Raw genomic sequence first — 15,588 nt, forward strand, 5'->3', positions numbered from 1 at the left:
AGTCTGAGCAGATTGGTTTGGACCTTGTTGCCCTTTTCACATTCAGCCAATGTGATTGAGGGATTGTAAATGTTTCAAAGCATCTCTCTGCAGCTTTCTGAGCCGAGTCGAGTGCCGCTGTTGGTGCTGATTTAGTGGAAAGAAGCACAAATACACATATCCAGTATGTCTCTAAAGGGACTTTAGCGTAGAGGGGGAAATATTCAAACTCAGTGGTGTGAGAGGTTGTGTTGTCTCAGTAAATTCATTGTTTGGTCCACTGGCCTGTTATGTTTCTGCCTACCCTCGGTGCATTTACCTATTATACAAATCATGTGGAACATTATTAAAGACTCCATGACATGGAGTGATGTCACGGTCCTGCTGACGTCGCCATGTTTGCACCAACAACCGTCGCTCAGTGACAGACAGACTAGTCTACTGCTGTTTGAGGGAATGCTGGTTTTTTTCTTTAGTGACTACAGGCAAGCAAAAACAACATTACACGTTAATAATGGTAATAAAAGGATTGTCTTGTTTGTAGAGGATCTTTTTGCTTGGGTAAGTGAGAGACCTACTTCGAAGTATACCCATTGTGTTCCATTGGCCCAACTTGTACCACAAGCATTATAAAATATGGTTAGAAGAATGTCAAGGATTGCTCATATGACAACACGGTAGATCATGTAAAAATGACTGGCAATCGACTCACTACAGAGAAGACTTTTTAAGCCTAGTCAAACTTATCAATCATATCAACAACTTTATAGTTTTCTACCAGGAACTGCAATATTTAGATCAAACCTGTTAAAAAAAAGGGTGTTAGAGTGAATCTGTTTCATACAAATCGCGATTCTATCTCTGCCGATTCAGAATCGATTCAGAAATTCCAAGAATCGATTCATATTTTTCAGTCTTGCCGCAACGCTGTTTTCCATATTTATTTATTTGTATACGCCGTGAGCTCCGTAATGTTCCGCTAACATTAGACTATATGCAGCATCCAGGGAAACACACCAGGAAATCCTCTTCACTCTGTCCGCTCGTCATGCCTCACAGGGCGGACTCCTGAGCTATTTTGAATCGCGAATGTGAATCGAATCGTGACCCCAAGAAATCGAATCGTGAGATTTCCTGAATCGTGCACTCCTACTAAATAGCGACCTTACAGGCAGTTCTGTGTAAAGTCTGATGCCTGAAGTGCACCATGAGAGCATTACATTAGGTGTATCAAATGAGGCATGTCATTTATTGTTTTCAATTCGTTTGGGCCCTAAGTCGAGCCCCCAGGAACAGTGCCGGGCTTTGAAGCCATTTTTATAGTGCCCAAACTGTGGAATTACGACCTCCGTGTCAGTCATGTGACGCCCTGGGGCCCATAAAGACACTTTTGGTGAACGAGCAGATACCATTTTCTTTAGATTGTTAACTTTTCAGTACAACAGTTAAAAAAGCACTACGTCCTATAAGTTGTATAATATGCTAAAATCTTTTTGGCTGAGTTGAGACCGCCCGGTATGCAGGGTTAATGGAACCATGCGCTATCAACCCCTTTAACTGCAAAAGTCAGCAAAAGAGAGTAGGGTATTTTTATACTTATAAATTGAGCCATTATAGCTTTATGAACCACTGAACCTCTTTAATAGGAAAGAGCAGGACCCCACTTCCAATGCTGTATGCAGTATTCTTATTAAATCCACGCTTTAAGTTTCTGTGGAATATATGTTTGCTTTCTTGATTAAATGATTGTATAAATGTAACAATCTTTAATAGTTGAAGTTAGCTTAGTGCACCCAACTGGATGTCAACATGGTGTGAAGGCAGATACCCTCTGTGCCAGAAGTTGACACGGGACATGGTATGAAATCAAAATGTAACCATTGCGAGACGGAAAAGGATGGATATTGGGAGAATTTGTCTTTTTATGACTCCCAGATAAAGCCTTCTGTCGTCTTAGAGAAAAGGAAGCTCATAGAGAAAGGAATAGTTTCAGGTGTAGCAGAATATTGTCTCCTGCTGTCGGTGTGTCCTTGCAGCAGGTGATAGATGTTGTTTTGTCATGGTAACTGTCAGTGTTGTGGAAAGGTGGCATTTAAAGGCCTTAAAGGTCACCAACATGAGCTGCATGATGCCTCACTGCTCGGACACATGTAGACTCCAAACCAGCTTAAAAGGGACAGCAGAGATATTTAAAAAACAAATCTATTTATGCTTTTCAGCCATATCTGCCAATTAACACATGCTTTTAACATCTCTTTCACCATCCAAAGAGTGCACGCAGAGAGACATTTTATATATTTTAAACATATTTTTCATGTTTTTCTTAAACTTAAAGCCACACAGATGTTTGTTAGTTTTACTATTAGGACACACAGACACACTTTTCCAGTTGTATTACTGGTACAGAAGGAATAGTTTTTCTCAAGTAGCTGGGAGCTTTAATGATTTAAGCTTTAATGATGCAGTTAAGGAGTAAATGGCCCAATAAAGCCAAAATAAGAAGAACATTGGAGAGCTATTGTGACTCAACATCACCAGCATGCCTACCTGGCTAGCGAGTTAGCACTTAGCTTGGCAGCTACAGTAGATAACTAACAAGCTCAGCCAGTGGGCACTACTGTATATCAACAAACTTCTAAAACACAATCATTTAAGAAAAATGCTGATAAATATGGCTATGCCACTCTTACATGTGCCCAATGAAATGAGTGAAGTAAATGAGTAACAAAAACTGTGTGAAACCCTCGCAAGACGGTTAAAGATAAGACATTGACCCTAAAGCTGGCTACACACCAACCCGATTTTGGGAGTCAGAGGCAGTCGGGCATTCGCGGCGCCCTACTCAGGTTGGTGTTTCCCGCACCGTCGTCTCTTTACGGCACCTTTTCACACCTCCGCGGCCTCAGAGAAAGTCAGCCCAAGCAATCACTCTGATTGGCTGTTCACACTACCGCTGCCTGCTGGTAAGGACAGTTATTGCCACTCGTCGACTGAAGTATTTGCGGTGTGTTCGTAGGCGGGCAGCGTAGCGGGCGGCATAGCCAACGTAAAAGTCGGGACGCCTTCGGTACGCGTTCTTTGGTCTCAGGTGGGTGTGTAGCGGCCTTAAAATGGTTAAGGTGAGTATGGGTGAATGGGCCGCAAAGTTTTTCCTAATCTAGGGTTACCCTTGTGACACAGAGTCACTTATCAGCCATATTGGTTTATTTGTAAGTAAATCAATGTGAAGCAAAACTAAAAGGCATTATTGTATTTTTTTTTTTTCTTGGTTGGGACCAAATGAACCAAACCATATGTGGTACAGCAACTCATTTAGATATGGGTTTAAAGCTTGTAAATCTCAGTTTAACTGAAGTGTCTCCTTGTGTTAAGGGAGGAGAGGAGGAGTATGAAAGAGGAAATCTCCTCCGCCTGTATCCCTTCACCCTCTCTGCTCTGCGGTGTCTCCTCCTGTTATTGTCAATTTGGGTGATGGACGTTTCTAATGAAGCTGTCATGGCTGATGGCCAGCTAGAGACTCACCAATGCTACGATGTTGCTCAGAGCCGAGGGGAGCAAATAACACTAATTGTAGCTGGGCAGATCTGTTCTAGGAGTAGTAATATTCTCATTGGTTGTGGAAAACATCTCAATGGGTTGAGCCAAATAACTAGATTTACATACAAGAAATGTGCATTAAAAACAGTAAAAAATGCATTATTTAGTTACAAGCAAAATAATATACAGTAATTGTATTGCAACAGTGGATTAGTAATGGAACTCAATCTTCACATAACCTTTAATACTAACCATACATTTGTTTAACTATTTACTCAAACTGTAATAAAACAGTCATATCATCCAGGAGATGCAACATTTCTCTCATTTGAATTATACTCTATTTGAAAACCTGCAGTTCTGGCCATCAATTTATGACTAATATTTGTTTTAGTGTTTTACAATCCTTATTGAGGTTTATAATATATTATCTTACATGTAGTAGACAAGCCCTGGCGAGTCCTTCAAAATAGCAATCCAACAAAACTGCATTCTCATGAATCTTTTCGTGGAAGAAGTTCTTTCTCTAAGATTACACTCGCAGTTTTACATGCATGGTTATAATTAAGATTAAACCAATCCAACAAATGAAAATGTACTTGGTGATGGTTAGGTAATAGGTCATGGCTTTGCTCAAAAAGAATACGTTCACTACTTTTGATGAATTGCGGACATATATTTTAAAAGTCAACATTGATGCTGATTTAACACGAGGCATGTACATTGGTCCTGTATTTTTTTTAAATCAAAGCATCCATACTGACCGTTTCCTATATGGACTTCCATTGCATTTGATCGGAAACCTATATGTGATGTCGAAGACCGTACCTGTCTTTTATCCTTTATCCTTGTTTTACCATCTTCTTCCTGTTTTACGGCTACTGCTGCACACACACAAACACGCACCCTTATCAGGTAGTAAGTGCAGAGAAGCCACAGGTCATGCTGGTAGAGGAAGTGTGCGGGTGTGTGCGGTTGTGTGTGTGTGTGTGTGTGTGTCCAGAGCTAGCTAACTGTAGCTCTGCCCCACCCTCTCATTACACAGAGGAGCAGTGAGAGAGACAGAGAGAAGCAGAATATAACAGAGAAGGACGAGGTGAGAAGCAGCGAGAGAAGAAGAGAGAGACTTAAACCTCTAAATCAGCGGGTAAATAACCAGGCGGCCTGCTGCTCAGATGGTAAGGACACCAGTTAACTGTACTGGTTTACATTTGGATAGTTAGTTGGTTATCAGGCCATAGAGTAAGTTACTCATAGTAAATAATAATTTCACATCAAAACGATTAATTCTGGCAGTGAAGTGAATTGTATCTAGAGCATTGTTTTAAGTCTCTTTTTAAGGTAAATTGTTGCATAGCCTAAGTTTTTGTTTGCCATATTATGTGGCTTTGCATTTTACTTGCACCATTGTGTCAATTGCACTATTTTACTTCCTTAATTATGTTTAGGTCTTTAGGGTATTGTATGTTGCACTGTTGGAGGAGCTTTGGATTTAGGATGTTCTTTGCCAACTACACTGCAGCATGGGTGCATATGACAATAAAGCCTTTGAATCAAGAACAAGTATATCTTAGTCTGGGTTAGGGTTAGGGTAAACAGTTATTGTAAAAGGTAAGAATGTAAGGGGTGAATGTGGTATGTTCTGCCTTTTCAAAGTCCAAATAAGTGATACAATTTGGAGTCTTTTCACTAGACTATTTACTATACACTAGTGTACGTTTCAAATTTGTCCGCTGTAATTAGTTGATGTCTTCATTTGTGTTGGGAAATCCGAGAACAATCGTCTTCACTTGGAGACAAAATATATTACTTTTCACATTGTAATATTCACATTTTGTGTAAAGACACCAGTTCGAAGAAATACAATAGCTCTCGAATAATGAATAAATAAATAAACAGCCCCTGTTTGTAAAGGCCTTTGTGCAGGTTTTCAGTTTGTTTGACAGTCTGCGATGAGCTGGTCTGTTCGGGAGTTTTTAAGTTGTATTTAGATGGTTATTCAGTGAATTCTTGGTCCATTTTGGTCAGTCTTTCATTCAGTTGTTCAGGCAGGAATTCATTCGGTTAACAAGCGAGACAGTCAGCAACGCAGAGCCATTAAACTAGTGATCCATTTATCCCTCCAGCCAGGCAGGCAGCGAGTCAGCTGCTGGATGAGGGGAGTGGCTCTCTGCCTCTCTGCCTCCAGCTGAAGGAGAGTCAGTCATCCAGAGAGTCAGTCATCCAGTCATCCAGCTTCCCACTCACTCAGTCAGTCGGTCAGTCGGTCGGGTGTAGATGCAGAGCTGCTGGTCAGCTGCTCCGGATAGCTCGTATCTCCCTCAGGATACACTCTGTTGAATCAGCTGAGGAGCCACTGAGAGGTAAGGAGCTCCGACGCTCAGCAGGATGTTTTTTCGGCCAATTTTGGCGAGTACAATTCAAAGCTGACTTTTGTAGGCATGTGACACGCTGCAAGGTGATTCAGAAGAAGGGTTTGTGTGCAGATGTAGATACAAAAAAAATGTGTTTAGCTGGGAAAAGGCTGCTGTAGAATGTGATCACACCCTTTTTTCTACAACTTGAAAACTGTTGCTGCGTTGTTGCGCTCAGCTGCATCATCCTGCCTGCTTGTAAGCTGCTCATTAATTTTCTCTGTCTCATTATACAGTATGTGTGATAAATTAAACAGGAGGCTGTTGTTTCTACTTAAACTTGTTTAACTAAGGGATGACTTTTGTCAACTTAGTGTTATCAGAAAATCAGTTTGACTTGTAGTTGTCCGTTTATGTATATTTTTTGGAAACTGGTCCTTGTGTCTGTTAATATGAGAAGAGGGTTTACCAAATATTCATGAAATCATTAATAGAGACAGTTTGTAAGCCTTTGAAAAGGGTTAAAGAAGATTTTGAGCCTTTACAAACGGGGTCAACCTTTTACACAGCACACTTTATATTGTTGATAGAATTTTTATTTTACGAAAATACATTATGTTGAATTGTAAGACCATTTATTTTTGAAATGGAAGCTCCACTGAGACTTAGACAAAGGACTGATTGGTTCAAAGATTATGGGAGCCATACAAACACGTATTGTATTCATAGAGATGAAGCAAAAGACAATTTTCCACATCATGGACTTTAAAATGTCCTACTCAGACTTACACTGTAGCAACTTCTGTAGACGGTTAAAAGGCCTAGTAATCCTAACTCCACTGTGACGATCATACAATTACGCACTGAAATCAGCTGCTTTTTAATGCTGTTTATAAAACCAAAAGAGCGAGCAGTTAATGTACAGGAATAGTTATCACAAGACATGACAGTAACCCACTTTTAAATCTAAATTCTCCCTTAGAAGTACATGAAAAGACGTCATTTGAGCTCTTACTGTATTACACTTGGCTTCTTTGAGGGAGGCTTTTAAGCAAATGTTAGATTAGCATAAACCTGTTGGTTTAAAAAAAATGTTTTAAGTTATCAAAGTGGATGGGCCAGGAGTCAATCAATTATTAACGTCTCTCGAAAACCCTTCACGAATTAACTGTAATGTTTCTTTAGCGACCAAGCTAGCTACCCTGTTAAAAGAGAGTATTTGATGGGCAGCATTTGTTGGGGAGCAATTGTTTTTGACTGACTAGCACGGGCACATTCAGGGATGGCTAGCATGTTAGCAGTTAGCTTGCCAGCTCCATCATTTCATTAAGTAGCCCAGTTACTACATACTTTGCTTCTGGTGTGGCAATGAAAATGAAAATGCAGTGGTTTTCAACTTGACAGTAGCCATAAATGGGGTTTTTCTCTGTTTTTTTCTTTGGTCAGCAAATCTCATGACACCTCCAAAACCTACTAATCTTTTCTACCTAACAGTATTGCTGTATAGCCAAAGCTTAGTGGCGTATCTATGCTTTGAACATCCATTGTTAAGGCAGACCGCTGTAATGTTTAATTAAAATGAACACGGACATTATTCTGATACAATCCCGAACAAGCTTTCTTGCTATTAATATTTAAAAGTACAATTCCAGGCTGGTTTGTTTTTGGGCTGACTATTATTTTTACCAGACACAACATTTACACAAAGGTTTGCGGTTAAACTCATGAACCAAATAATGAACAGCTGTATTTCTACTTCTCTAAGGTCCGGTTTCTTTGATTTTCTTTTTTTACGTATTTAATTATCAAACGGGGCACACTTTAATTTCAATGAACACGTTTTTTATAGTTTGTCTTTTGAACTGGTCACAAAGTCTAACACTCTGATATAGGAACATCTGTGTAAATGAAAAATGGCCACTTTGTTTAAACAGTATTATCTTAAAACTGGTTTGACTTCAGAGGAAAACTAGAGCCATTTTTAAAGCCTGTAAAATGTTCGAAAACACTAATTAAAATGTCTGTTCTACTGCTCTTCAAACAGAAGCACTTCTTCTTTCATGATTTAGTAGATTCTGAGGTAAATATTTGACTCCGGCATGCATGCGTAATGATGAAAATGTAGACGCCATTTTGAAAATAAAATGACTTGAGTGTGTTTGTTTCAAGTACAAGAAACACCCTTGGGTATTTAAAGGTCCCATGTCATGCTTTTCCGGTTATTACCCGTCCCCTTGTGTGTTACTGTATGAAGGTTTTTCTGCATGCAAACGGTCTGCAGAGTCACAAACCCTCTAAGTACACCCTGTAGCGAGTAAAACTCTAACACAGAAAAGACCTGTCTATGCTGCCCCAGAACGCCTCGCTGGAGATTTCTTTTTTTCCATTTGTGTCTTCCGGGAACCGCATGACGTCATGCGGTTCCCGGAACCAAAATGGACCAATCCGCGGAGCTCCTCACACACCAGGAGGGGTGGGGACCTTTAGCGTACATTGACTTGCATAGAGCTCCCTGGTTGGTAATAGACGAGTTGGGATCACGGAGAAATGCTCTCCGCAGACCCATTCTCACAGCGTTTATAAACCTTTTTCTTACTCAATATCAAGCCACACTTATTGTTTTTACTTCGGCTGTGAGTGTTTGTGTGTGCTCAGGATGAGTTTCGCGCTGTATCGCCGACCCGGAAACCACACCAGTAAGCCAGCTCACTGAGCAGCGAGCCTCGCAACGACCCGACCAATTAGAGCACACTGGGCTCATAGGGAGGGGGGGTGAGCAGGAGCTCCAACAAGCCGTTTGGGCCAGAGAGTGAATACACATACTATACAGAGATGCTGTATGAGAAACCAATGTGAGTTTGGAACATTGCACAATATAAATCTATTTTAGTAGACCTCAACAATAGAATTATGATCAGTGGAAATGGCCATGACATGGGACCTTTAAACACTGAAACATGACACATCTTGCACTTGGCCTTACTTTATGGCACTTAAGTGGAAGTAAAACCTTCTTGATGTTATCGCTTTAAAAATGCCATACCAGGAGAACAGGTTTTTTTGTCTCCGTACAGGCTTCCTTTCTCAATAATAAGGTCTTATTTTTCAGCACAAATGTTGTACGTTGTATTCATCACTGTTGTTTGACACGGAAACTAAAGCGGACAATGCTGAAATAATAGCTGACATATTTATTTATCGCTTATGTGAAGTCATCTATTAAACTAACACCCCCCTCCTCTCAGTATCTGTTCTAAAGTTAGGCATGTGACATATTGAAAGTGTAAAACCCCCCTCTGTCTATTCATAGTGGAGGACAGTGACGTGTGTCAGTGCGTGATGAAGATTTTTTTTCAAGATTCAAGGCTTTTATTGTCATTCGTACATAGCTACAGTGTAGTTATGTCGATGAAAATCTTAGGTCCCAGGCTCCTCCAACAGTGCAACACAATAAAATAGTGCAAGTAAATGCAATAAAATAGAATAGAAGTAGTGCCATACGAGTCTATATACAAGTGATACATAATTTAGACAGTGTATAGTTTTACCAACCGGTGCCTTAATACCATGATATTTTGGAAAATATAATCAAGTACTGTATGCAGCAGGTTACATAAACATTAACCGGATCACAGTAACAAGAAGCATAAGTAAAGTTATAAAAGACACAACATGTATTCAAAAAGAAGACCAAAGAGAGACTAAATGTAATAATTTGACTGGTAGTGAGTGCACTTAATGTGAAATCCTTTTAGAGTTGTTGGGTTAGATATTCAAATCTCTACCACTGATGGCAAAACTACAGTAAGAATATAACATTTTTTTCAAAGTGTTTTGCTGCCATATTAATTAATGAATGTGTATGTGCTTTACGCAAATGTAACATTTGTATTATTCATATTCAGTGGGTTTTATTTTCCATCTCATGTCATGTATTATATTCTTTTTCATCACATTAAATCACATCACATTTATATTTGATTATCTAGTGTGTGTTTAGTTTCCATCTTATTTCCCATTATTTACAACATGCTTTCTATAATCATTCTACGTCTAAATGGGTTTTCACAGATGTTGTGGTGTGTATATAATTTCCATTGCCAGCTTCACATCCGCAGCATGTCTATATCTCATTGAACAAAAATAAGTGGTAATAATAATAATAATAATTAGAATTTGAAAGAAGCAACTGAAAAGCCTATTGTAAAATGTAATGACTACTGAACACATTTTCAAGTATGTGGTATAATTGATGTTAATACCTCCTTTGCATTTCCTGGTATTCATTTCAAAAGGTGCAAAGGTTTTAAAATGTTAATGTTGTGCCACTTTTGCAAATAAATGCCCATTTTATATTATAGTTTTGATAAACACAGAGAATAAAGAGGACATATTGTGGTCAGTTTAAGGTTCATATTAGTATTTAGTGTCTCTACTGTGACATGTTTCCATGCTTTCTCATTCTGTGCTGCAGCACCTCTTTTCACCCTCTGTCTGAAACCAGAGCCCAGTCTGCTCTGACATTGTGAGTCACTGGTTTACACTTTTTTTATTTTTATCTTTCACCCGCTCCTTCTCTCTCACACACTCTTGCACTTCTGAACACACCAGGGCTATAAGATCTGTCTTCAGGACCAGATTAATGACCGGATGAGCCAGTAACTATAACAGGTGTCAAAGGTTAAATTGATTTCCAATTCCTGTCAGTATATAATTTGGCTCCATTACCGAGATAAAGCAACATGGCGGACAATATATACATGTGTTTCAAATGTTAAAGGCTTGTGAAGAGGACATTCAAAAGCAGAGTTTTTAAAGGAAAGGAGCTTATTTTGACCAACATTACTATTTTGGGAGGCTTTAGAGATTTCATTTTGAAACCTTTGCTCAAAGGAAGCAGTATTGCTCCTGTGGAGAAATTAGATCAATGTCTCTGCCCCAGGCATTGAACCCACATGGGGGTTTATTGGATGAGGCGTTTGTAATGAAACAGCATAATGAATAGCTTAGACTTATATCACCATTTCTATGTAACATGTGGGTTGCTACTTGACACTGGCTGTTATTGCTTCTATGAAATAAGTACTTGAGTATAGTAGTATAGGACTCAAGCACACACATATAACACAAGATTAGCCTCTTAACAGTATAACAGTATACCCACTTTCAATGGTAAAGAAGTTCAAAGTGGAGATCATTGTATTTTTACGACCCAGCTTGTAATGATGCTGTGTGCACTGTCCTGGGGCGAATGACAGAACCACAAATTCAGTCAGCTGGCTGATCACATGACCTCCAACTCAATAGGCAATGAATAAAAATAACAGAATAACTCAATATAATATATGGAGAAGAGTCACATTAAGAAGAAATGTGCTGTGAAACAGAACTGATAGTTTGGTTGTTCATAAAAGAGCTGAGTAAAGTGTTTAATTTATTAAAAACTGTATTCCAATAAGCCAGTTTTAGGTCCTTAGTATTGTGTATACTCGCTCTGTTATGGTCACCTATTTCCCCCATGCAAGCATTTCACTTAGTTCAGTTTTGTATACATATCTGCATATAAATTCAGAACCTGTGGAAGGTGGGACAAGAACTTGGTATCAGAAGCTTTTTGGTGTCCGTATGTAGTCCTTGTAGTATTGACGAATCACATTTGAGCTGATTTTGGCTGCATAATAGTACATGTAAAGGGCAAAAGAGGTGGAATGCATTGGCCAATAGGGAAATTGGAACCCATTGCCTATGCTCTGACAATGATTAAGCACTTTTTTTTAATAAAAATGTATCTGCATTGAAACATGAAACAATCCTGTTGTGATGTCATGGCCCAACTCCAACACCATATTGTATCTCAAATTGCTGGTCTGAGTGCTGCAGTGATGACATAGTTTTGGAGGGCCAACCCAGAAGGAAGTAAGCATCGCAAGAGGTTCATGACTAAAAGCAATGAGATTTTCCCAGTGGAATGTTGAACCGGAAATAAATTGTGTGGCAAACACACATTTATGATACTTACACGTTTTGTTCAGCAGCCTAATCGCCACATTAACACCGTTTTAATGTTCTTGGGAGCATATATGTAATCGGCAGATGAAAAAGGTCTTACTGTTGTCTATAGACAAACTTTATAATGTATGCATGGCTTCGTGTCATCCACAGCTGAGCTAAGGCAGACTTGTTTTTGCCGTGAAAACGTTAGAAGTCTAATTTAGTCACTTAACTGCCAATTTATTACTCAAACAGTAGAAGCTTTGCACTTTTCTCTTAGGCTTCTATTAACTACATACCCATCTCAGGCTTCTGACCAAAAACATGTTAAAAAAAACGAATATCTGGGTGTTAGGACTTGTTTCTGCATCACTATGGGGTTCTGAACTTTGTACTTTAGGGTTATTGTTGGAAAACTCATTCCTGTTTTATTCCATTTTGGCCAAACACCAATGATTCACTAAGCTCTGAGACTAATTTAATAGATTCTTCAATCCCTCTTCGCTTGATTGGTTAATTTATGCAGCCAAAGATAGATTGTTAGAGGAAGAAGAGCACTACTATCTAACTCATCTCTCCAACCACAAGTTAACTTCCTGTATTTGTGTTTCAAAAAGACCAATAAAGCAGTTCATCCTTTCTTGTACAACTACTACATCTCGCTGATCATGTTAAGTCAATATAAGTGGGAATAACTGAAATACAGCTTCTGTTCCTGAAAGTGTTTATGGTAGATCAGCCAAAATAGACTCAAAGGCTTGCTGTAAAAACATAGAATCACCAAAGCCTCTACATCACAGCTTTGCCGCACACAGCCTGGTTGTTCAACAGTTTGTCCTGTACGTGATCATAGCTGTAAGATGTAAATAGTTTAACTAAACACATCATGACTATTGAAGTCATGAGACCTTCAGGTTGCAGCTCAATGCTCCACATTAGTTTGATTTCTGACGGTGTTCTGCTCTGATTATATCAGGTTTCATGTGGTCGGATTTAGTCTAATTTAAGTGCTGCAATTGAAAGGGGTTAGTTTACTTCTCTCAGGACAAGAAGAGCTTCGCATTTGGAATTTAAAATCTTGCTGGTGCTTTTTTAAAGACACTTGAAGATGTGTGATGTCTCCTTTTGGCATCCTAGTTTTTTGGAGTTATCCTGCACTCCTCAGAAATCAATCAATGAAACGGAACCTATTTTTCTTTGGGTTTTCTGTTGTATAGGTAGATTTTTGGAGATGGAATAATTCTTCTGTATTGCGAAGAAACCATGAAATGGTAAAAACCGTCACTTTCTGTGCGGCCGCAAAGGGCTGTGAAGGAAATGGAAATGCTTTAATGACCTGGATTCGCTGTGAACTGGATCACTGATTTGTGAAAGCGACCACAGACAGAGAACAGCAGAACATATCGGTTTGGATGGAGATGTCACAGGTTTTTGGTGCAGTACTGTAAACACCATCTGTTCAGTCACTGGTCCTTATGTGTGGTTGTCTGGAATGGAGATAAAAGCAACATGAATTAGCCATTTATTAGACCTGTTAATAATCTGATGCACCATACAAGTTTTGATCAGCATGTGACTAAAAGGATTACACATTTCAGCTGATATACATATAACTGTGAGCATTGTTATTGTGAGATTGCTTTAAGCGTTTAGCTGAAACAACTCGGAGGTTATAATACAATTAAATACCATTCCAGTGAATTGCTGAACTCTGACCCTTAGAGGTTGACCTTCTCATCCTTCCTGTTCTTCCGCACAGTTTTCTACATCCATGTTGACCTTTTTCGATCCAGCTGTGTGTGCTAACTCTACAGGTGTAAGCTCACCTCCTGCTGTGGGATAAGAGAGGGGTTGAGGAAGCTATGGTTGCATTAACAGATGGATAAATAGAGTGTGTAATGATCTGATCTGGTTATGAGTCCAGAAGCCACAGGATGAATGTAATCGGTCTCTCTGGTCCTTCTTTAAAACCACTTATCCATGCTGGACAGTGTGGATGAACCTTATCTGTTTGTTCATGCAGAAGTTGGTTTTACAAGTACAAGAATAGCCTGAAGTAAGAGTAGTAATTGCAGTTTTTGTGCACAGCAAGCCACCCAGCTGCTGATTAGGTTCACTCTATTGATCTTTCTGCTGTGCCATCTCAAATGCGCCTCACTGCTTTTGTTAAGTGGGCCTGAAATGCTAAAAAGGTTTCAGACAACCTTAGGCGTAACCTGAAGGAAGAATGCACACATTGGATAATCAAAGGGTCAATCCTCATCCATGTTAACCGTTATTGATTGTTCTGGAGAATAAATTGGTTAACGACAGCAAATGACCTCAGCGGTGACCGCAGATCAGATGGAAAACAGATTAGATGTCTGACCTGTTCAAGATGATTTGAAGGCCACAGCCGTCGGAGACAAAGGTCTCTGACAAATGTTTGCTGACCTTTTAATATATCCGTTTTTCTTGGAAAACCAATGTCTACTTTACTCGGAAATACGGACGACATTGTGTCTTAATTAAAGGGTGTCTGTCAAGTATTGGCATTTTACTTTGGGTTTTTCAAGCTGTAGGAAACATCAGATTCAATTTCAAAGATTCAATTCAAATGTTTTAATGTCATATGCTAGGGCTGCACGATTTGGGGAAATAATCTAATTGCGATTTTTCTGACAGATATTGCGATTCGATTTGCGATATTTGTTTTTAAGCGACCCAACGGAAGTTTATTGTAAAATGCGGCCATATCTCCGGCTAGGAAGGTCGTATCAACGTGCTCCCGTCTCTAGCACCCCCGCAGCCCGAGCTACGAGTGAAAGAACTAAACTTACATGAAACTTCCGTTGGGTTGCTTTAAAGTCAAGCTTCAGTTTAAGATTCACCCTGTAATAGATGTAGAACATGTGATGGAGCATTACTAACCTGACTCAGATGGTTTGTTTCACCAAACCATCTAGGAGAGCTCCATTGGAAGCCATTTGGAAAAGGGCAGGCACTTTCAAAAATACTTGGCAGGTGATTGGGTCAATCTGTCTATCACCTACTATCATGGGCCACTTCTGATTGGTTAACAATGGCTGGTACATGTGGAGCACAGCACTTCTGATTGGTGTGGATGACTGACACACAAGAAGAAAAAAAAAAAAAAAAAGTTTAAAAAAAAATCGCAGGCTTTGAGATTTGATAATCGCATCATTTCAAATTTCGATTTAAAATAGATGAATCGTTCAGCCCTATCATATGCACATAGTGTAACAAATCTTATGACCCGAGCAAAACGCATATTCAAAAACATTTGTTGGCTGTAAGGCATCTAGTTTTATATCCCAACAGTTGTTTTCATTATAAAGAAACAAACGATATGTCCATCCAGTCCCTTTTACATCTAATCAGTTCTGCAATAAAGCCAGAAAGTTTACATTCCCATCTCATAATGGAGTCAAATGTGTAAATCATTGCCAAAAAACCAGCTGTTGGACTCGACACAATCTTTTTTCCTTTGTCTTTTTGCTTAGTTTTTCAGATTAAATGCGCAGTGTGTTATAAATCTGCTCGAACTGGAAATTACACTTGGGGTTTGTCGGGTGGTTTCATGCTTCTCTAAGGAAGAGACTGCTCCAGTGTTGGAACTGATATATGTCGCTGGTCAGTGTAGGATTGAACCTGTTGATTGCAAAAGCAACACCACAACACATGATGGATGAGTTGTTCATTATCATGTTCTGCATCCATTATGAGA

At 39.3% G+C, this 15,588-nt stretch overlaps 1 protein-coding gene across 3 annotated transcripts in view; it reads left to right on the plus strand.

Moving 5' to 3' along the window:
* Positions 1-15,588, plus strand: part of rab27b (RAB27B, member RAS oncogene family) — a 56,185-nt gene that overhangs the window by 24,174 nt on the left and 16,423 nt on the right. Inside the window, exon 1 of one of the 3 annotated variants that reach the window (XM_034125805.1) lies at positions 4,559-4,694. The exons of 1 other annotated variant lie outside the window; for it this stretch is intronic. The gene's annotated coding sequence lies outside the window, so the exon portion shown is untranslated. Of the gene's footprint in view, positions 1-4,558; positions 4,695-5,747; positions 5,880-15,588 lie in introns of those variants that run through there. One more of the 3 variants, XM_034125807.1, reaches the window with a different exon arrangement.

Source organism: Trematomus bernacchii, unplaced genomic scaffold, assembly GCF_902827165.1.
Source record: "Trematomus bernacchii unplaced genomic scaffold, fTreBer1.1, whole genome shotgun sequence".
In the NCBI taxonomy this organism is placed as follows: Eukaryota; Metazoa; Chordata; class Actinopteri; order Perciformes; family Nototheniidae; genus Trematomus; species Trematomus bernacchii.